Source organism: Dasypus novemcinctus, chromosome 1 (assembly GCF_030445035.2).
Source record: "Dasypus novemcinctus isolate mDasNov1 chromosome 1, mDasNov1.1.hap2, whole genome shotgun sequence".
Lineage (NCBI taxonomy): Eukaryota > Metazoa > Chordata > Mammalia > Cingulata > Dasypodidae > Dasypus > Dasypus novemcinctus.
Window position 1 is genome coordinate 149,038,659 of NC_080673.1, and position 24,706 is coordinate 149,063,364.

The 24,706-nt window shown below is 33.1% G+C and overlaps 1 long non-coding RNA gene across 1 annotated transcript in view; it reads right to left on the reverse strand.

Moving 5' to 3' along the window:
- Positions 1-4,489: 4,489 nt before the first annotated feature.
- Positions 4,490-24,706, reverse strand: part of LOC139440146 (uncharacterized) — a 40,836-nt gene continuing 20,619 nt past the window's right edge. Inside the window, exon 2 of the long non-coding RNA XR_011650245.1 lies at positions 4,490-4,685. This is a non-coding gene — a long non-coding RNA (uncharacterized lncRNA). The remainder of the gene's footprint in view (positions 4,686-24,706) is intronic.

Below are 24,706 nucleotides of genomic sequence, written 5' to 3' on the forward strand. Positions count from 1 at the left end.
AATGTCACAAAACTTTTTTTTGTAATAAACCACAAGCTGTTGCTTTTAAGTCTGTTCCTTTTACAATGATATAAAATAGTTGAGTATTTCTTCTACATATGATTACTTAAAATTTGAAGATAGTTAACTGGTATCCTTGAATCTTTTCATTTCTAGGTTAAAGGACCTGAGGTTTTTCCATCATGTCCATGGTATGAATGGATGGCCAATCACCATACCACTGCCTCTTCTTCACTTTACCAGCAGCAAGTCTTCTCCTTTCCCCTCATAGAGTGGTGGTTCAGCTCCAGGTATTGTAGATCCAGCTGCAGTATTTACTGTCAGTAAATGAATGCTAGAAAATTATAGGATAACAATTTTATAAAGTCTGGTGACTGATCAAATAATAAATTTCCAAGTGAATTGCAAGTACATTTTTCTGGACAATTATAACCCATGAGTGAGCCTCTTAAAAACTTTGAAAAACATGCATATTATGTAGATTTCTATCTGGTAGAAATGATAATACCCTAAGGTTACAATTTATTGCCATGTACAACATTAACCAGATTTGTGGCTAACCTAACTTTTTATGGTGCTTATAAATACAACTTCTTCAAATTCTTTTTGAAACAAACTTGTCTCACTGAGTTCTTCATAAATAAATGAGTTTAATGAAATCTTTGACACATGTTGATTTTATATTTTTTTGAGTCATGTTTTTAACTTTTTTAAAAAGTTATTTTATTTATTTATCACCCCCCTTGTGCTTGCTTGCTGTCTACTCTCTGTGTCCATTCGCTGCACATTCTTCTGTGTCTGCTTGCCTCCCTTTCTCATGTCATCTTGCTGCGCCAACTCTCCACAGGTGCAGGTCGTTAGCTCCTCGTGGGCGCGAACCAGCTTTGCTCTCAGAAGGAGGCCCTGGAAGGGGACCCAGGGTCTCCCATATGGTAGACAGGAGCCCAATTGATTGAGCCAAATCTGCTTCCCAATGTTTTCAATATTTTAAAATTATGTCCTTACAATATGAAATTTAGAAATTTTTAAAAAACATTGCTTTGGGGTTGTGATCACCCCAGAGTAGTTTTATTCTTTCTGATCAGAACACTTGGTTAAAGAATGGCTTTCTACCATATGATTCTATATTATTCTCTTGTCTGTGCACAAAAGAGAAAGTATATTACTTATTCTAGGACAGGGGTTCTTAACCTTTTTTTGTTCCATGGACCCCTTTGCCAGTCAAGTGAAAACCATAGACCCTTTGCTAATTCCACCCTACACTATGAATTATTTAATAAATATATCACATCCCCAACACCACAAGAATGTTTTGAATTTCAATTCAAGCTCACAGACCCCTTGTTAAGAACCCCTGTTCTAGGACATAAATGATTAATAGAATACATAAATGAGAAATGCAATTTTCCAGAAGGCTATGGTTAAACTTTGGAGATTTGTTGATATGTCACTTGGAATAGTGATAAAAATATAAATATCACCTAGTATTATCATTTTTATCATTATTACCTTCACCATGATTAATATCCTTATTAAATTTTACCTTTATGATTATTTAATTAAAAAGTTAAATTCACCAAAGCTCAGAATGTAGGTGGAAATTGAATAGTTTACATCAAGAGAAAATAAAGGTTTAAAAATTCTAAAAAAACCCCACTAAGCTTAAGTTTGAAATTTTAGGAATACAAAGCATTTCCCCATATAGTATTACTTATCCTCTGAAACCACTTCATGACATAGATAATAAGTTTCCATATATTCATTTGAAAAATGGATAAGTTGCGATTTATGCAAGGTGACATAAGTAAGACTTTGTTCAAGGTTTTTCAATTACAGCTCTCAGAATTTCCAAGTGAAGATGTCTTAATACTAAGAAGTCCCTTTTTATGTTGAAAATAAATAATAGATTAACCTAAAAATGTATTGAAATTTGACACTCAGGGAAAATGAATGTTTCATTCTACTTCATTGCCCATTTGCGGTCTAAGAGTCAAGTTCCTACAAAAAACCACAGAAATCTATTTATCTAATAACCAAAGCATTTTGACTCTTAATAAAGAAAGTGTTGAATTCAGATTAGAATGAAATGATGCTCAGAATTCTGCAGAAAATATCCAACATTCATATATGAATAGAGGGACATTGCAACTATTGTAATAGGTTTGGATTATAAAAATCAAATATTGGAATTATGCAAGTTTAAGTAACCTGCAATGCCTCCTTTGAACCAGACTTTCCAAGTGCCTATAATAGTACTTCTTTTGCCATTAAAGTATATTTACAATTATTTCAATCAAATACAAAGAGATAGTACTACTATTTAGAATAATCATCCTTAACAATTTGCCGTAAGATACATATTAGAAAAAATACAACTGCAAAATTTATTTATTTAATTTAGTAAACATTTTTTACCTAGAGTTGTGAATGTTACACTTGCTGCTATTGACATTTGTTCTTTCAGTCCATCATACAGGATATAAGCAATCTCAAAGCCTTTTATTTATACAGAGATCCAATAGCATTTTTTATCCTTTATTTATCTTTTGTGTGGCTATTTTTCACAGAAAGCATGATTATGCTGAGCAGGAAAAAATAATAATTACAAATGTCAGTTAAGAGACTTTAGCCAATTAGCTTAGAGCAAAATAGTCTTTAAAATATGTTATTAAACATTTCTATCCTTAAACCAGTGATTGAAACAAGTTAAGGAGTTTATAGTCCCTTGATTCAATATTAAAGGTCACAAATGAGGATTCACAGATTAAGTGTAAAAAGAGAGGGGCCTATTATTTTTGTGAAATTTATTATCCAAAAATATTAGTTAGTGACTACCTACTCTGTCCTTTGCTTTGGTTATTTGCCAGGTACGATTTTAATTTCCCTTAAAAAAAAAAGACTCCGGGTCTTTAAAGAGCTACTTTTTAAAATGTCGGATATCATTCCAAAGAGCCAAAACTATTATAAATTCCATAAACCAGTCACAATTGTACCATCATCATTAGTAGTGTGCATTATGCTCTGTAGGATCCTACTCTTAGAACAAATTTAGAGTTGTTATATCCTGAATGAGTAATAGATACTGTCTTGATATTGAATTTAGCAAACTGTGGTTCCTTATTTCATTTCAAAAGATTTTCATTTTTTTTCTAGTTTAATAAAAGGTCATAGCATTTTATAAAGAAATAAAATGACATTGAAAGTGATGTGAAGGGCAAAATGACACAAATCAGGGATAAAAATCAAGGTGCAGACAATTTTCTAACTCTCAAGAAAATTCAGTCTAAGAATGTGATGATCAAATTTACCTATTCTATTTATATTACAAGTGTGCAGAGGTGTAAAATAATATCAATAATTTGATATACTCCAGTAAAATAAATAAAGATTGTAAACCTTATCACAAAAGGAAATAATGAGACTAAATGAGAAATGCTGGCATATACTTTACTCTCATAAAATATATGAACACCCCATTGTATTCCTTAGAAATAATGACTGGGGTGGATGGACAGATGTTTTCCAAGGCAATGAAATTCTAGTTTCATTCAAATCCTCATTTAATGTAGTAAAACCTAGCTGATTACAGCACACATGTATTTGATAACTCAATACATATTGTTTGGTTTGTTCTATAATAAATAAAGTAAGATAGTCAAATTGTGGTTATTGTACTGATGAAAAACAAAGCTTCTTTGGAATAAGGAACAAAAACAAGAGGGTTCCCAAGTCCTTGGAAATAATCTAACAGACCAAATAATATTTTGGGGCTTTAAAGTGAAACTAAAACGAGTCAGGACAAGCGTTCCGCACATACTTGTGACTGGAAAAATTTTCAACTCTTCCAGCATCACTATCTTCTTCTGTTTGTGTTTTTATTTACTTATTCCTTCATTTTTTAGCAAATACTTATCATCAAACTTCTAAATACCAGGATATTTGCTATGTTTTGTAAGTACGAGAAATAATTGGATAAGTTTCCTCTCTTCAATAAGCCTATTGAGGGAGGCAGATTTGAAAAACTGGAAAATAATACCAGTACTATTAGAAGGATATTCACATACACATGCATGTATTCATTCATCCAACCTGTTTTCATTTTGCACGTATTAGGTGGTAAAGATTTATTTGTCCTGGTGATACAGTAATACAAGAAAATACATCTACTCTCATAAAGCTTTCAGTCCAGTAAAGGAAACAGAAAATAAACAAATATGTTAAAGAATTGCATATATATTCAAATGAATTAGTTTATAACCCTTCAACCCAAGTAGGATTTAACAGCAGATATAAAAAGAGGCATATTATTTTTTGAAACAAATATAATGTTGTATGTATACATACATAAACACATATATAAATACATGCATGTGTGTAATATAAATTTTATGGAGAACAATCAGACAGAGAAAGGAGGAAAGACAGTCTTTAGCAAGATATCATTTGAGCATTTTACTGAAATGAGAGAGTTAGTCATGTGCACAAGAGAAATTTTCAGGAAATGTTTCCTTTATTACTTGCACAGAATAAAATGTCCAGAAAGGGAAAATAATTTCCTTGTCAGTTACCCAGCACAGAGGGTCCAAAAGAGCAAGGGAAGAAATTGCTTCACTGATGGTCTCCCAGGGTAACCAAAACATGCTTCAAGTCAGGATCCATAGATGGCAACTCCCATGTCCCATTTCCTATGAGAGAAGAGAGACAAATGTATACTGTTTGAGTATGTTTTTTATCCATCTGGGAGAGCAGGGGAGAGAGCCAACAACTGAGAATTCCTGTTGTGGTAAGCATCTGGGGCTGCTTGTTTCCATATTCCAGGTTTTAGGTCCAGCTGTGTCTTTTCATTAGACTTAATATCTTCCTCAGGTTGTAGAATGGCACACAATTGAAAAGGAGAACAGGTAGAGAAGGCCAATGGATAGCCGCTTAGCATGGATTTATGACTTCCCCAGAGAAAGAGCTGGGGGTAGGAGAGGCATGGGCAATGGCCACCTAACAGGTGCTCTGCGACTAGTTAGTGAATAGTTGCTTTAAAGGAAGGAATTATATCTAAGTACTATTGTAAGGTATAGCATTTATCCCAGAATCACTACAACCTATACATTTCTAAAATCTCAATCTGCACCCAATCATTTTCTTTTTCTTTCTGGTTATACAGACATCCTATATATGTCTAACCTATAAATTTTTAAAATCACAGGAATAAAAAATGCTAAATGAATTACATTTTTGAGAAGAGATCTTGAGTAAGAGCATGATAAGAAAATTTTAGTTGATAAAATTTTCCTTTGCTTGAAGAGGGAGACATATTAAAGAAGAGAATAATAGTATTTATGGTAGTATTTCCTGAAGAGTGAATCTAGCGAATAGGTACATTTCAGAAATAGAAAATGTTCTCAATAATTCTTTCAAAACATACACATTTTCAACATTTTATAAATGCTAGTATTTCCATATCTTTTCATTTTATCTATGTAGTTAGGAAAGGCAGGTTGCTTTTCCATTGAGGAAATAAGGAAATGGTTACCAAGATTTTAAATAACATGGTCAAATTCAAGGTAGGGTTTTGAGCCTAGAATTATTGATTCACAATCTGGTGTCCTTTTTATTCCTCTATGTGATTCACTTCATTGCCAAAAAAAGAGGAAACAATTAGATGTGAAAGGTGTAAGCAATGAACAAACTAAAGATCTTCATTTACAATAGATATTTATGGTAGAGCTAGGAGTGGAGAGAGAGACAGAGAGAGAGAAAGAGAAAGGGAAAGAGAAACAGAGAGAAAGATTGAAAAAAAAATACTGCTAAGATCAAAGAGAATGACTTGAAATAGACTTCATTTCAAATCATAAAATTACCGATAGAACAAATGGACCAAGCATCAAGAAAAAAAAAAAAAAGCTGAAAGTAAAAGTTAGAATACATAAATCTGAAATAAAATAATTAGCCATAATTTTAAAAGGAAGTAAAAAATTCATTCATGTTTTGGATAGCTTTTATAACACTGTTTGAAATTAGTAAAAAGTAATACCCTTACTAATGTTTTATTTGGCATATAGAAAAATCTCCTCTCTGTGTGTACCATAAAGAAGTATTATTGCCCTCAGATAGGGAACAAAAATAAATGAAGAAAATTGTGCTTTTGAGAGATATTATTTCATTAGTCAAAAAAGTTTATTTAATAATTCCCAGAAACCAAGGGGTCTTTAATCCATAATATTTTCCTATAGACTATTATTCAGAAGTGTTTATTAATTTCCCAAAGAGAAGAAAACACAGATTTGCCTTATTATGAAAATACCAATAATCCATTTTCACATATTCAGCTGTAGAAAGGTATAATTTTGAAATGAATTCATTTCTGTTTAATCACAGATGCAGAATCAATTACCATTGTATAGCATTTGGGATTTAGAAGGTGGCAGAACTGAGTTCAACTCCTGACACAATCATGGCCCTCCTCAGCAACTCCAGCAAGTCACTAAATTCTGGTGGCTTAGTTTTCCCACTGAGTAAAGTGGACGAGTAATAATAATTACTTTCTCATGTTGCAAAGATTGATTAACATGGTAGATCTAAAAGGTCTGACATATAATGGATTTTCATAACTGTTAGATGTTAACCAAAATGAATCTGAGGTTTTGATCCTAATTAGTTGGCCATAATTTAGTCATTTTTCCAAACAATAGGAAAACAGCAATGAAATTGTAGATGCCACTATTTACAGTTTGGATTTGTGCTGCTAGTAAGCAGTTAGACATTCTTTGGATGCAATTGCAGTGGAAAAAAAATAGGTTTAAGAGATGATTAGAGAGATTACAATGTAATCTTTCAATGATCCCAAAGACTGAGCTTTTACAAAAAGAGATCCCTAAAAGTGATGTGAAAGAAATGGACTGATATGGCATCAAAACTTAATAGTTTTTCTACTGTTTTACTTATTTGCAATTTCAGAAATTATAATTACTATCAACTTTACTATGGGTTAGGCATTTCATTCTATTCATCTGGAAAAGTATTTAGAAGTGCTTAAAACAGTGTACTTGGCATAATACTCTATATGTACTATATATCATATATGTGTATTTTATATATTATACATATATATACTTATCGAGAGAGAATACATTTACACATGACATATATTAGTTATATAACCACAGATTGATGAATAGACAGGTTGTGACAATGACATTTTTTCTTAATGGGAATTTTTATATAACTGGGAGAGCTTGAGTTTGAGTTTTCTGTTGTAGTCTTTGTTCACACAGAGGAATCCTTTCCACAATATTTCCTAGTAAAAAACTCCTTTTCAATATAGCATATTTCTGTTTCCTGGTTTGTAAATTGAGGCTTAGATAACTCACAATATTGAAAATCAATGAGTTTTAGATAGTGAGATAAATTTAATGGGTTTGAAAAGATAACAAGATGTACTAGTTTTCAGGTTTCTCCTGTGAATAAATCTTACCAGCGAGTAATCTAGATTAGCCTCTTAAAGCTACAAGTAGTATGGAAGCAATAGAATTAGGCAGCTAGGCTTTTTCTGCTTTAGTTTTTCTCCCATGAAGTAATATGTTCTTATCCAATATTTATTGCCAGTGAATAATTTTTCTTCACTATAAAAATTAAATATTTCATTCATTTCATTCACAATTTACATAAAATAGTATTGTGCCACAAAGTCTGAATACTCAAAAAAGTAAACTGAAAAAAAAAAAAAAAGAATCAGTGTCCCCATCCATGGATGGTACCACTGTTAAACTTTAGGTGAAGATCATTAGAATGCAAACTGTCTCTTTTACCATCACCACTTAATAAAGAAAAGGATATTTTAACACAACTCATAGGTAGTATACAATCCATGAATAAACTCTAACATTGCTTCATGAAAAATTCACCAGAGGGTGTTTTCATTGTTTGCATTTGAATCTAGCTGTAGACAAGCATCTGAGAAGAACTGGTTTAGGATTTTTTTTTCTCTTTTTCAAGGCATTGCATAATGGAAAACTTACATTAGAAATCATAGAATTATGATCACTGGAGTGGATATGCCTCAAGTGATTGGGCTCCTGTCTACCACATGGGGCATCCCAGGTTCGTTTCCCAGGGTCTCCTGGTGAAAGCGAGCTGGTCTGTGCATTTGGGGAGCTGGCCTGTGTAACTGGAGAGCTGGTGCAGCAAAATGATGCAACAAAGGAGTCACAAAGGAGGGACAATGGGACACAGAGAGAACCAGGGAGCTGAAGTGGCTCAGGCAATTGGGTACCTCTCTCTCAAGTTGAAGGTCCTGGGATGGGTTCCCAGTGCCTCCTAAAGAGAAATGAGAAGAGAAGACAAGCAGACACAGAGAACACACAGTGAATGGACACAGAGAACAAAAACATAATGGGGGTGGGGGGGTAAACAAACAAAACTGAAATCATAGAATTTCAAATGAGAACACAAAGGATGGTCATTTAAGAATCAAAGAATCCCAACAAATGAAAAAATAGTGAGTATCTAATGTTCCAGTTGCTTCTCAAAACTACCATCAAGAAATATTTTATCGTATCTTTCTACAACAAAATCTCATATCACAATCATCTGCCCTACTTGTCTTCCTGTTAAAATGAATCTCAATACTCTCTGTAAGGCCGACTTCTTCATTTGGCCCCTGAAATTACCTCCTATCTCCTCATACATTACAATTGCCACCTCTTTTCTTCAATGATATTTTCTCTTGGATCTTTGCTATCATTAAATTTAAAAAGCTCTAGACTTTTCCATCTTAAAAAATACCTTACTTCATCAAGCACATCAAGACACAGGTACACTACCAGCAAGTCTTCTCCCCAAAAGCTGTTGCCAGTTCTTGCAACTCAAGATATGAAAACTTTTCAATGGCTTCTGCTTTTAATTAGTTTAAAGCTCAAAATATTTAAACAGACTATAAGTGCCTATAAGAAATAGTCCCTATATTTTCTCCACACCAAACTTGAACCATGTCACTTCACTCACTTGCATTTACAGCCATGCTAATCTTCCAAACACTCTGGCAACCTTTCTGCCTTAAGGCCTTTGGACTTATGTTACCCTCCTTTTGGTATGCTCAATTTTCAGATCAAATGCAACTATCTGCAGAGGATAACGATACTCAGGCAACCTTCAGTATTGTCCCCTATCACTCATAATTTTATCACCTACCTCTTGAGTGAACTGTCCTCTATATATGCATGCTAACTTCATGGTAGTAAATTCTGAGCTAGTCCCCAATGAGCCCTCCCACCTGGTATTCACATCTCTAGAATGGACTCAACCTAGTATCTTGCTTCCAACCAATAGAATAGAGTAAAAGAAATGGGTCATCTCAGGCTACAAATGACTATGTTCTCTGTAATTTTAGTAGATGCTATAGTCTTCTGGTATTGCATGCTTTTATATTTATTTATTTATTTGATAAGTTGTAGGTTTACAGAAAAATCATGCATAAAATACAGGGTTACCAAATAACACCTATTATCAATACTGTGCATTATTGTGGTTTATTTGTCACAATTAATGAAAGAATATTTTTATAATTTTACTGCTACCTATAGTCCATAATCTAAAATAGGGTTCCCTGTTTGTATTGTACATCTCTATATTTGTTTTTTAATTTTTATTCTAGTAATATATATCCAATTTAATATTTTCTCATTTAACCACTTGCAAACATAAAATTCAGTCCTGTTAATTTCATTCACAATGCTGTGAGACTATCACCAGAATTCACTACCAAAAATTTACTATCAACCCAAATAGGAACTGTACAATTTAAGCATTAATTCCCTATTCCCTATGTCACCCTGGCTACTGGTAGCCTATATTTTAGATTTTGACTTTATGCATTTGTTGAATCTAGTTTTCTCGTATCAGTAAGATTATAGAATACTTGTCTTTTTGTATCTGACATTTCACTCAAAATGATACCTTCAGTGTTCATACATGTTGTTGCATTTATCAGGACTTTCATTTCTTTTTATGGCTAAATAATATTCCATCATTTTGTTTATCCATTCATTGATTGATGAACATTTGCATTGCTTCAATTTTTCGGCGAGTCTGAAAAAGCTGCTATGAATATCAGTGTGCAAATATCTCTTCAACTTCCTGCTTTCAGTTCTTTTCGATATATTCCTAGAAGAAGCATTGACAGCTTATATGGTAATTCTGTACTTATTTTTCTGAGGAACTGCCAAAATGTCTTCCACAACTGCTGCACCATTTTACATTCCCAAGAATGAAAGAGTGTTCCTATTTCTCCAAAGAAGATATACACATGAAAAGATGCTAAACATCATTAGATATTAGGGAAATGCAGATTAATACCACAATAAGATACTATTTCACCACCACTCGAATGACTACTCTTAAACAAAATGGAAAATTTCAAGTGTTGGAGGGAACATAGATTGAGTGTTTTAATAAGGCAAGCTGTCATTCAGAGAGGCCCACTTGACAAAGAACTGAGTGTGACCTCTGGCCAATGTCAGAGAAGAGCTGAATACTGCCACATGAGCACGGAAGCTGATCCTTCCCAAGCTGAACCTTGAGATGACTACAGCCCATGGCAGCCTGTGAGAGATCCTGAGGTAGAGAATCCAGCTAAGCTGTGCCTGGATTCCTGACCTGCAGAAACTGTTATATAATAAATATACATTACATTTTGAGCAACTAAATGTTGGTATAATTTATTACACAGCCATAGATAAATAAGACAGGTTCCTTTTCATTTATATTCTATCTTAAAAAAAGTACTTAGTTTCTGCCTTTATTTTTGATCCTTCCTGTAGTGTCCCATTTCAACATTTTCCTCTGAACGTTTTTAGTGAGAATTTAATATTATCGACCATCTAACCTTATATGCACATCTATTGCTAAGTTTTTGCAGTTTTAGAGACAGATGCTTGTATGTTTGGTTGGGGAGCCGACAGCATTTCAGAGGCATATGGATTGAGGAGGAAGCAGAACTCGGCATAAAAAAAATTGGAACTTCTTAAGAGTTTGGGGAGCTGTCAAAAATAGTTGTCCTTAATCACTTATTTTATTTCTGTCAGGCCATGAGACCAGATATTTTTGAAATTGGAGGCTACAATTTGAAATGATCACATCTAGTTTCAAAAGAGTTAGCGAAATGGAGATAAAAAGCAATATAAGATCTCAGATTCCTACAAATCAGTTACTCTGGTGAAAATTATAGGGATTTTTTCTTTATTAGAACTGACTCAGCTAAAGTGTGTTACTTCTTTCCTTGTGCTTCTGGCACATAGTAGGTATTCAATAAATAATTGTTGCTTGGATTAAAGCATATCTATTTAAATCTAGCTGAATAATAGTGAGATATTGTTACAGCTCTCTCATAAATTAATTAAATTTTAAAATATAATGATTTTTGTATTTGTTTTATATATGAATTTCTTATTAGATGTTGGTTCCATGATGACAAGGACAATATACATTTTTAAACACCATTTGCTTGTACCTAAAACAGGACAAAACACATTAATGTATTCAATATATATCAATTAATGTAGAAGATAAGTAATTAAATTAACTTTCTTCCAACAATTATTCTAACATTACATTTTCTTCTTAAATTACTTGAAGTATAAGCAACTATTTCAGCAACTATGTCAGGTTTTCTTAATCTCTTACTACATGTTCACTATCCTTTCGATTCAATATCCAAATTGTTACCAGGTTTCTGTTGTTTTTGTTTCATTTTAGTGTTTGTTTTAGATATGTGTGTGTATATGTATGTGTGCACGTGTACATGGGTACGTGTTGGTCTAAACTGAAATATAGTCACGGATTTCCTAATTATAATACATTGATAGTTATTTATAGAATAAAATTTGCCCAATTAACATGATATACAAAGGTCTTGTTGACAGTCAATGAAAAAATTTTTAGTGATTAGAGCCATGAGCTTCCACATCTGAATAGTATTATTTATCAATGTCATTATTTATCAAGATGAAGATACAAATACTTACCTTGATATTTGTTGAGGGGATAAAATGAGTTAATGTATAGAAAGAGAATAACTCAATATGTGATCCATAAAATCCAAGGGTAGTTGCCCTCAACAATCTCATTTTCTATCAGTCTCACTTCATTCATTCCATCTGCCACGGGAAAGTTAGGGGCATGCTAGGGCACTTCACCTCATGGAGTATTCCTTGTGTCAAGACATCTCTCTCACCTATTTACTTCCTGTTAAATTCTAAATCTTTCTTTCTTTCAGACCCAACTTGAATGATAATTGCTCTAAGTTGGTTTCTCTAATATTCCCACAATCCATACTGCATAGTATGCACCTTAATTCTATTTTTAAAATCATGTATTCCTATATATAATTATCTCTCATCTTATTATGGGGTCAGAAAAAAACATGTTTTATGTCACTTGGTTTTCTCTTTGTTTAGTACAGCACAAGGTAGTCAATTAATATCTGAGTAACTAAAGTAATCATTGAGAATCTATTTCTAGTCACTGCATTTGTGTCAGACATTTGCATATATAATAGCAACTCCAAAATAAACCATTCATCTGTTGTTCATTTTCCTTGAAACTGCTTGTATAGACAAGGGTAGCAAAAGAGGTGTGATATTTTTGTATGAGCACAGGTGATTCTCCCCCTAAAGCTTGGTTGTGTATTTTATTGACATTTTATCACATAAAAGAAATATAGGTTTCTTTACTCTAATGATATATTTTGCCTCTAATTTTGGCCTCTAATTTTATCTCCAATTAAACAGTCAAAGGAACAATTAAATTTAAGGGACTTCTTTCCTGATTAGACTACTTGGCTCCATATATCCTATCATACGGAGCACTGATATAGTCTTAGATTACTTGGTAAAATTGATAATGAATTTTGCTCCTTGAGGCTGTGTTTAATTAAATTGGCTACCCTTTTGTCTTTAGCATGGGCAGCTGGGGCACTGTACTAAAGAGGACTGATGAGTCCTATTTAAGGTAAGTCCTCAAGGGATGTGAATTCCTGCTGTCAGACAGGAATATGATTCAGATCACAAAGTTCTCCAATCTACTAAGTAGGTCAAACTCTCTAAGGGGGAATATAAAGCAATTTAGAGTTTGTTAAAATCAGAAATTATGAATTAAATTAATATATCTTATAAACTTTTAAAAATACTTCTTTGGACCACTGGTTGCAAAGAAACTTAGGCAATCTGTTATATTTAATAAGAAGACATTTGGATCAAAGAACTGTTCTGTTAGAAGAGCAAGCCATAAGTCTCAGGATTCAGGAGCTTTAAGAAAAGGACATAATCCTAAACAGGTCAAAAGAATAATGCTATAATTTTTAAAACATTAGATAGGTGATAAAAGTGTGATACCTGGTGGAAATTACATTATATTTTGTATTTTAGAGCTCTACATTCTCCATATTTATCAAATTATTTAGTGCTAAGAATAAATAAATGTGTTATGGCTTTCATTTTTTTATCATTCATAGTTTGTTTACACTTTTTCATTGTAGTACTCTACAATTAAAATCATAGGAACACATGTCAATATTTCCATGTGTTACTAATTGCCATGAGAAATGTATTAAACTACTCTAATATAAGTCAAAGTAGAAACTAAAAGTTAACAGTAACAGTTATTAAGCAAATATGAAATAGAAGACACTGTGGTATTCATTTTATATTGATTATTTTATTAAATAGTCACAGCAGTTATATATGGTAGTTATTAGTCCCACTTTAAAGATTAAAAAAAATACTGAAGCACAGAGGAAATATGTTATTTGCTCAAAATTGTGTAGCTAATCCCTGGTGAAGTGAGGATTCAAACCCTCCTAACAATAGACCCACTTAGTTATAAACTAAGAAATATTGCCTTCTTTTGGTAGTGAATTGAAAGGTTTCTTAGAATCATATATTTCAGAACTTGGGTGTCATGTCAATGATAGAATAATCCTTTCCTGTTAAATATCTCCTATGGACCAGGAGCATCAGCATAACATGGTAGATTGTGTAGAATCTCAGCCACAACCAGATACACTGAACCAGAATCTGCATTTAAAAAGATCCCCCCAAAAATGTTTTGAATGTGCATTAAATTTGAGAAGCACTGAACTTTTTGGGTCTTTCTCAACCTTAACTACACTTTAGAATTACCTGGAAAGCGTTTTATATATATATATCCCACTTCAGAATATGCATACATCATAATCTCTGGAGATATTTTTCCAATATCAATATTTCAAAATATTTCAAGGCCTTCAAGATGATTATAATATGCAGTCTGGGTTGAGAAACATAACATGGTGTAACACTCTAATACAGTGGCTCTCAGATTTTGGTGTGCAAAAGAATAAGCTGCAGGCTTTCTGACACAGCGACTGCGGGGTCATACGTCCAGTTTAGGTATAAGAATGGGGCCCCAGAATTTGTACTTCTAACATGTTCCAAGGTGATGCTGATACAAGGACCACATGTGAGAACCACTAATCTAATAGGAACTTTGACTTGATAAGAATTGTAAGTGACTAGGTACAGATGAAAATAGTGCTAGTGAATCCAGAATCTAAATAAAGGTACACCTGAGTTAAAATCTACTTCTCTCTTCTATTATCTTTGTAAACTTGGGGAAGATACTTATATTTAATCTGTTTGAGAAAATCTCCTTATCCATATAACAAAGGTAATGATGCTGGTTTCCTAGTTAATGTAAAGGATAATATAATATATAAATGTATATGTATATGTAAAGAGGATGATGTCTGATAGATATTATTTTCTTATTCTATATTGTAGCTAATTATTGACAAGACTGGAACAGAAGCTTAGGCCTCCTGACTGCCCTTCTACTTCCCAATTGTATTATCTACTATTTAAATAAAATTTGATTGCTAAGTAGGGTATTGCTTATAAATAGAAGTAGCAAAATATATGGTGAGAGAAAAGGAAAATTTAAACTTTTTTAGAGATTAAATATCCAAAATATAATCACACTGAAAAGTCTTAGGCCTAGAGATATCATTAAATTCAAATGTTTTCTCCCTCTGGCCATTTGAATATAATAATGGCCAGGAGCTCTTTCCTATAAAAAGATGCATCTGCAGAGAAACCCACAGATATGTTTACTTTGGTTCTTCTTGGATTTTATTATAAAGTTTAACCTCCATGTTTTAGGATTTGGAATTCTTTATAACATGATTCTCGCCTACCTCTCTAGACCAGTCTCCTCCCATTCCCAAGTGTTTTGTACTTTAGATTTGGCTTTCAATCCAGCTAAAACAAATAGCTTACAGTTCCTGAAATCAAAATCCTGTTTCAGAAATCAGGGCTTTTACACATAAAGTTTCTACTGTCTCTAATGCCTTTCTCTCTCCTCCTCTGTCAAACTGCTAACAACCTGTGCACATATCTAGAATGCACTTAGCACTACTTTCCTTTGAACTACTCATATTTTCTATCTTCGCCATTATGCCATAAGCTCCAAGAAGGCATATGTGCATTATTTACCTTTATATTCCCAAAGCCTCTCGCTTTATTGCAGATGCTCAATAAGCATTTACTGATAGATCATGCAGCAGTCTCCCCCAAAGTGGGATAGCCACACCAAAAATGTCAAATATAAACATACAAGTAGCACTCAGATTTGGCAAAAATGACTCGATTTTAAGAAATGCTGGTGTTGTGAACTTAATGTGACTAGCATTTTAAAAAATAGAGTAGCAACTATTTGACTTTGTAAAGGAAAACTTCCAGGGTCACAGCAATACATTTTGCTCTTAGAAATATGAATATCAATCCAATACGGAAAATAAAAAATGTTTAGTGTTATTCTCCAAACTAAAACCTTAGGATGCAAAAGTCTCCATGAAAATGATTGGGTTTACAGAGGAAGAAAGAAGGGTGGAAGAAGAACAATTGCACTTGCAAAGATGCTCTCTAATATATGCGGCTAAAACATTAAAAAATTGCATAAAAAGCTTAAAAGGTATTTAAATAAATATCCAATTTCCCTTTCTTTTATAGGAACATTACAATTAGGGCAGCCAATGAGGTTATAAGGCAAGACATATTTTGTGAAATTGCAGAGGAAGCTATGATCTTGCTGTGCCAAAATAAATAAAACCACAAGGTAAAAATAACTCAGAAGTAGAACAAGCAAGAAATGATATCATTAACAACTAACTTTGACAATTACTTTTCCTCAGGTAACGCAAGGACAGTTTGCAAAGGTTAGGATATAAGGCAAATAATTGAGAATGCTTGTAATATAAATATGATATTAAAATGTAAATAGAAATATATTTATTCCATTTTATATTATTAAAAGATATTGAAAAGTCTCCTAATATTAATAGCAGATGCTTGAAGTTTTATGAATGTAACTTTAAATAGTACCCTATTTATTTGCCTTATTTCTTGCAAAGTATCTAGAAAAGTAGTAATCCTGTGCCAAATAAATGAAATTCCCATATATCCCATTCCTTCCTCCTCCCACACTTTTCCCCATTAACAACATTTTTCATTGTTGCACTAATGTTACACTTTGTTACATTGATAAACGCACATTGAAGCATTGCTACTAACGATGATCTATAGTTTATGTTGAGCTTATACTTTGCATTGCACAATTTTACAGGTTTTGACAAAAAATATAATGGCCTGTATCCATTATTGGAATTCATTCAAAAGAATTCCAATGTCCCCAAGATGCCCCATGTTACAAGTGTTCTTCCCTTTCCTTCCCCTCAGAACTTTTGGTGGCCACTGCCTTCATATCAGTGTCATTATTTCTTCCATTTCTAGAATAACAATAAATCTACTTTAGTCAATAGTTGCATTCTTCCCTTATGTTTGTTAATTCCTCAATCTTCAGGATGTGGGGATGGTGATGCCCCCACTGTTTCTAATTGAGAGGGGATTTAGATACCATGGGGCAGATGGGTGGAACTATCTTGCTGGCAGTTGTAAATATTCTGTTTTTCGGTATGGGCATTGTCCATTATCATCCTTCTGTTAGTTGTCCTGGATGAGTCCAATGATCTTGAAAGTAGGTGTTGCAACTCTGCTGAGATTCAGGACTCATCTGCCATATGAACAGACCAAAGAGTTAAGTTTCTGGGACATATATTTAACTAGTATATTGCTATAGATTCAAATAAAAGAGGCATAAGAACCATGTATAGGGAAATTATATATGTCTAGCTCTGTTACTTGGGAAGCATATCTTCCAAAGTCAGACCCTTTAACAGGATGCCAAATTGAGATTGTCTGCCCTGCCAATAGTGTTTAGATGTCTCTAGAGTTCTCAGGAGCCCAATATTTGAGGGACTGTTTAGTGTGACTTCAATGACATCCTCCTGAGATTTGCATAAGCATAACCTCTGGAATGACTTCTTGACTTTGAAATCTTTTAGTTGTAAAAATTCATTTGCATTTAATATTTCTCCCTTTTGGTGAAGATCTTTTATCAAATGCATTTCTAGTTGGTGCTTGGTAATAATCCCTCTGTGCCAGGGAAGCTTATCCCCAGGAGTCATGTCCCAAACATATAGGAAATCCCCCTATATTTTCCATGTAACATTTATGTAATCTAAGCCTTCTTTCAAATTAAATAAAAAGGAAAAAAAGAAGAAAAAATGTATAGGGTTCCTATTTGTAATGATGGAAATATTTTGGTAGAGGATGGTGGTGATGGTAGCACAATACTGTGAACATACTTAACAGCACTGAAATATTTATTTATATATATGTAAGTATCTGAATGTGGCTAAAAGAAATTGTTAGGTTGTATGAATGAAAAATTGTTTTATAAACCCATGAAACTGCACTACACAAACTGTGAACCTTACATTAAACCATGGACTATAATTAAGAGTGTAATTATAAAAATGTGCTTTCATCAATTGTAAAAAATGTTCCACACCAATGCAAGCTGTTAACCATTTAGCAGTATACAGGAATTCTGTATTTCATGCATGATTTTTTTGTAAACACATAACTTCTCTAATAAAGAAAACAATGGAAGAAATAGTAAATGAGAAAGTATTGTTAGGTCTCTCCACTTTTGAAGCTCCTATGACAGACCTGTTTCCTAATCCCAGATATTCTTTTACAGGGGTAGTAATTTCAGAGAGGAGCAGCAGTAATGACATTAATCTTGATATAATCACCTCCTTGGGAAAGTTGAGACAAACGTCAACTCTCCTGAGATTTTTTTCATTGCTTCCTCTTAGATTTGCTCTGTGAATTGGACGTACAAAAGGCAAATCCTGCCATTCATGGAAATAATCCATAAACACTTCTTAAGTATTCCAACCTTTTATTTGCTCAATATTTGTAACTCAAATTAAGCAGAGTTTTAGAAAAGAGTTCACAAGCCAAACGTCATAGACTTTGATAATAACGAATGTTAGAGAACTTTGGTAAGACCAAACCATTTTTAGATATACAAATTATTATTCTTATTTTTTTATATATTAAAGTAATTATGCATTCAAATAATTGACTTATAATTATATGTATTCCTCAGAATACTGAAATCATCACAGTTGCTAATTTTAAAGTTCAAAAACTTATGTTTGGTCTTTTAAAAATATAACAAATAAAACAATCATGAAAATAATAGGTAATCATCTATCTAGGAGTGATTAAATATATTCTTGCTAGGAGTAGAAAGTAGAGTTTATTGTAAAGGTGTGATTTATAGACTTGCTGACAAAGTGATTTGCCAGGGAAGTAGTTCAATATTCCTTTTTTGTTTTTTTAGTTTAAGGAAAATGTCATTTAGTCAAACAGCATCAGAACTTGGTCCTGGTATTCCTCCATCAGACCACAGGATAGATAAATTTTGTTTGTTTCCCCTTCTCTGGAGAATTTTTAATCAGCATATTAATTTATAAAAATGGGAATTATCTTTTTCTCTGAGTCAAATACTTGTGTCTCAAGTATACTTTACCCTTTCATGTATAACAGTACCTGTAAAGCTGAAAGGATAATTGCAATATTGCTTATAGAATGTATTATTAGAAAAAGTGTTGTATAATCATGATCCCTTAATCCACAATATTCAATAAGTATATACTATTAGCCAGGAATCTTTAGGAGCATTAAGGATACAACTGTAAACAAAATAAAGGCCTTGGACTCATGGAACTTGCATTGTGAAGGCATACAAGGGGCATTGAAGAACATAAATAATTAAAAAAAAACAAGTAAGTAAGTGTTAGGTAAGAAGATGATAAATTATACAGAGAAAAAAAAGTCAGAGGAGGAAATTAAGGATAGTCTGGTAGAGAGATGGATGCTATTTATAGAGGCTGTTCAAGTTGACATCTGAACAGAGATCTGTTGTAAATGAGAAAGAAGCCATGTAGGTACCCAGGAAAGTGTGTTTTATGCAAGGAAACAGAAAGTGAAGATTCCCTCGGGCAAAAGTATACAGTGAGTCTAACTTGTTGGAGGAAAACAGGTAAGAGAGAGAACAGTAGGCGATGAGGAAAGATTGGTAATCAAGGAGGTAGATTTAGTACAGCCTTGTAAAGAATGTTGACTTTTTACTGAGTAAAATGGGAGGTAAAATGAGAAGAATAACATAATCTGATATATGTTTTAAAAAGACAGTTCTGGTGGCTGCATTAAGAATAGGTTGAACCAGTTAGGAGGTTGTAACAATACTCCTGGTTTGGATTAGGATGATTCAGCTGGAAGGGGTGAGAACCAGTCCAATTAATTTGCTGATGGTTTATGTATGGCATGTGAGGGAACAGGAAGATTTAAGGATTAATCAATGTATACTTTCTCCAGCCCATTGACACAGCCACTGTACCAAGACAGAATGATCGTATCCCCAGCTCCATTTTATCTCTCGCCTCCCTACTAAACCAATAAACAGTCTCTGGTTTTCCATTTTCATGTGGTTCACAAGTTCCCATTTTTACTTTATCAATCTTCAATTATGTATATATATATTATATAAAAGCAATAGCATCCTTCACAAATAATCAAGTCTTTATTGTATTTTCTCTCCTTTGACCTAAGTCATTGTTTCTTAAGACAGATCATATATTGATTGCAATCTATACGCTACAAATAATAATAAGCTTATTGCATGCATTAATTCATTAAATTTAATAAAATTTCTATATATAATTACTGTTTTTTAATACATTTACATGGAATTTATTCCTGCACTTTATAAGCTAAGAAGACAAAGTCTACGGGGTACTATATGATATTTACAGGGTCATTCAGATTGATATGACAGAGCAAAGACTGGATACTAGATCAATTCCTTTCTAGAACAAACAGCTAATTTCACTAATTGCATGCATGTATATTTTAATAACTTAAGATTAGAAGCAAACTATTTTTTCAATTATCTGAACATAACACACTGAACATAACACATACAATATAAATATCTGCTATTGATTATGTGCTAATCTAGAACTACTTACACTGCACTTTGTTAAGGTCAGAATTGTTTCAAAGCCCTAGAATGAGAGTAAATTCACAGGTATAGGATAAATGAAATGGTCCTAAGTCTCAATGTTGGGGAGGAATCAGGGTGAAGGTCACAGGTAGGGTCTATGTATATGGACTTGTGGTGTTTGTGTATGTGCATATATAAGAATGTGATTAAATAGCTTATATCAGACTCCTTACCTAGAAAATGTTATTTTGATCTTAAATGGGTAGCTTTGGTAAATATGTTTCAGTGGTTAATTTGGTTTAGCTCTTTGTATAGGCCAATCTTGATATATTTTCCTGTAATTTTCTAGTCATTATGTCCATATAGATATGCCCCATATCTGTCCCTTTCAGCCTACATATTAATAATAGTTTATTTCAGTTCTTTACAATTTTGAATGACATTGATATTGCATTGCCTTTGGAAGGAAAAGCACATAATCTACATGATCTAACAATATGATCTAATTTAGAATGGCTTTGTTCTATCTTATAGCATTCATTTGAATTCAATAGTCCTTTAAAAATGGAGCACCATTCAACATTACATAATAAGAAGCAACAGTCAACCCAAAATAGAAGTGTATATATTGTCTTCATTTTTATAATTAATCAATGGAATTGAGTATTCCATATTTCCTCTTTAAATTCAGTGCTAGTTTAAAGACATTACTCTTCAGTTTTGTATTTTATATGATAATTTACAATAGTTCATTTGTATTTCTAATCATGGTTAGGATCAGTTGTAAATTCATTATGCATATGCAGATAAATAAATAGTTGGAAAATTACCTGCACAAATCACTGTAACACTTTGTATATAGCAATTAATGGTAAGTAAAGTTCTTAAAATCCAGTTCATTTTCCACAAGAAGAAAAATTGTAGGTAATTATGAGAGCCCTTTCTAAACTATTTAAATTATCCATGATTGGCACTTAGTCTTTTGTATACAGCTCTATTTAGTTCATTTTGCATATTCTGTGTTTTAAATGTGCATGAATTTCCTCTCACAGGCACTTTAAATGAATAGGTTTTAAGAGAAATCCCGGTCTTAAACTTTAGGAAAAGAACACTAGGCCATCACAGCTGTTAGTTTGGGAATAGGCTTTATTTCCGCATGGAATAGACTCGATTTGCATGACTGGTTGAATAGGGTTTTGTTATCAAATCCTGGCTTACCTGGAAAAAAGTACGGTGTTAGCATAGCAAGCAGTCCTGGGTATGTTTGCTCCTAGAGTCTGCTGTCTGTGCCCTGTATTTGCATATCTTACAATCTCCTCCACTTTATGTCCCGAGGGCTTCTATATGTCAGAGTCAGAGTGTGACAGAAAAGGATAAGAAGGTGAAAGAATCAAAAAAAATTCTAACCTGTCCTATTTAACCCAACAAAAATAAAGTTAATATGGAGATGCATGGAAAAATGCAGTTAATATAGCTTATGGGCTGTAGTTAATAGCAATATTGTCATATTCTTCCATCAATGTCAAATAAGGTACTGTGCTAATAATGGGAGGGGGGTATGGAAAAAGTGTAGACCACAGTCAGTGCTAATAGTCTGATGATGTTCTTCCATAATTTGTAACAAATGTTCCACAACAATGTAAGGTGTTGGTGGAGAGGTGTTGTATGGGAATTCTGTGCATTATGCATGACTGTTTTGTAAGTTCACAATTTCTCTAGTAAAAAATATATATAACATAAAAAATGACAATGTTAATAATAAACTTCATGGCCATGGAGTAATAGAAAAATCAGTATCTCTGATTCCAAGCCCATTTCAGCAGCCTTCCCATGAACGCTTGATAAGTTTAATTAGACCAACAGTCTCTAAAGCATGTGTCTCAGGGAGTCACACCTATTGAATAAAGAACTAAAGTAGGGTGTTGTACAATTCTGTTCTATCTTCTTCCAATTCCTATTGAAACTAGAAACATTAAAATTTCATGTATATATGAATCCAAATGTATTAAAAATTGAGGAATAATACTTCAAATTACAACAATATGAGTAGCCCTATGAAATACAGAAATTATTTATTGATTCCATTATTTCTTTTTATAAAAAAAAACCTCTGGATTTTAAAAATACACAGACATTTTGATTTTTATTTGCAATATATTCCTGTTTTTAACCCAGAAAATATAATGAAAACTATATATCTTCTTTCTTATTTGGGAACTTCAGGGAATTTTACTGTTAAAAAAAGTTTATATCATTTGGTAAGAATAGGAATTGTTGTAACTATAGCGAGAAATCACCCTTGAATTATACTAAAATATTTAAACATATATAAATTATCATCCTATAAAGGAGTGAGAAAAATGTGAGGATGGGGAGAGAGGAGAGCAGAGAAGTTTGAAGGATAATGAGAACAGACCCTTGGAGTCCCAATAGGTATAAGAGCACTAGAGTTTATGGGGATATACCTAGGGCAAGTAAAGACTGCAAGAGATATTTTAATGAGAGACAAGATGGATGCTGTACATTTTACAGTGTATTAGGATTGATACAGTTATTTTGTGTTTGATATAATATAGGCTCAAGGTTCAGAAAACAGTATTAAAATGTGGATAGTCATGCCATCAGTCAGGCTATGAAGATTATAGTACAAGTCACAATTCTGATAGCATTCATGGAGCCAGCACCTGCAATACATAAAAAGTAGAATAGGGACTTATCAATCACAGCCATGTTATCAGATGCACCTCTGAAATTTAATATGGGCAAATGGATTTGATTTACTTTATTGGCTGTGTAATCTGTAATATGAGTATCCATTTTACCTCTGACTTTCTAAATCCTGCTGACTCATGAATACATCATGTTACAATTATTTAAAGGAGAAACCAACAGGTGTTTTCACAACTGTTCAAAATTTTCCTGCTTCTTCCAACCACACTGCTCTCCTAATTCACCACGATGACCATAATCACATACTCATTTCCACTTGGCTCGTTTGTACATCATCTTGTTTCCAGGATCTTGATCCTGGCTCTATAAACATATCTCCATCTGTCTGTCTGTCTTTCTGTCTATCTGTATATTAGTTGTGTGGCTATATTAGAGAAATTGTAGGTTTAAGGAAGAATCATGCATAAAATAGTTGCCACATACCACCCTATTAACTCCTTGTGTTAGTGTGATACATTTGTTACAACTGATAAAAGATCATGTTTATAAGTTTATAATTGTAAAACTAACTACAGTCTGTGACTTATAAATCAGTTTTAACACTAGCTTTGCCTCCATTGAGTTTTGGTGATTTTCCACTCTGTCACTAGAGCTTATCGGACTTCTGCAAGTGCTATAACTTTGTTCCAGCCTATAGTTTCTATATCCCATCTAGCACTGTGCGTGAAAACCTACATACAGTCCCTCATTCTTTAAAACCCTTTTCCTCACCCTTACCTTTGCTAACCTTGAAATGAGAAAGGAAAGTAAGGAATTTGGGAGGTAGAAAATTAAAACTTAAAGTATTAAAAGCATCTATAAAGTTAAAATACAGAAAAGATTCATATATGGAAATATTAGGAACAAAGAATTTACAAAATCTTAGGCATGATTTATACTATTCATCACTTAAACACAGACAATATGAAGCATGTAAAATATATTTTTAAATGACATTTCAAACAATGTTATCGGAAATATAAAATTTTAGTAAAGAATTGCTGAGATAGGTCAAGATCTAAGGTCCAAACTGAGATGTTGATATTATTCATCTATCTTTCTTACCTAAAATTTTGAATCATTTTATAAAATTGTAAAAGTATTTTTATGTGTAATAATAGCTAGATTGTTAATTTGTGGTCTCAGATCCACAGTATATACCTTTTATTCTATACTGTCATTTTTTTTAATTAAAATTATTTATTTTTACGAATTACATTAAAAAAATACGAGGTCCCAATCAACCCCACCGCCCCCACCCCTCACTCTCCCCACAGCAACACTCTCTCCCATCATCGTGAGACATCCATTGCACCCAGTAAGTACATCTCTGAACATCACTGCACCCCGTAGTCAATGGTCCACATCATAGCCCACACTCTCCCCCGTTCCATCCAGTGGGCCCTGGGGGGGTCTACAATGTCCTGTAATTGTCCGTGAAGCACCACCCAGGACAACTCCACATCCCGAAAACGCCTCCACATCTCATCTCTTCCTCCCATTCCCCAAACCCAGCAGCCACCATGGCTACCCTTCCCACACCCATTCCACATTT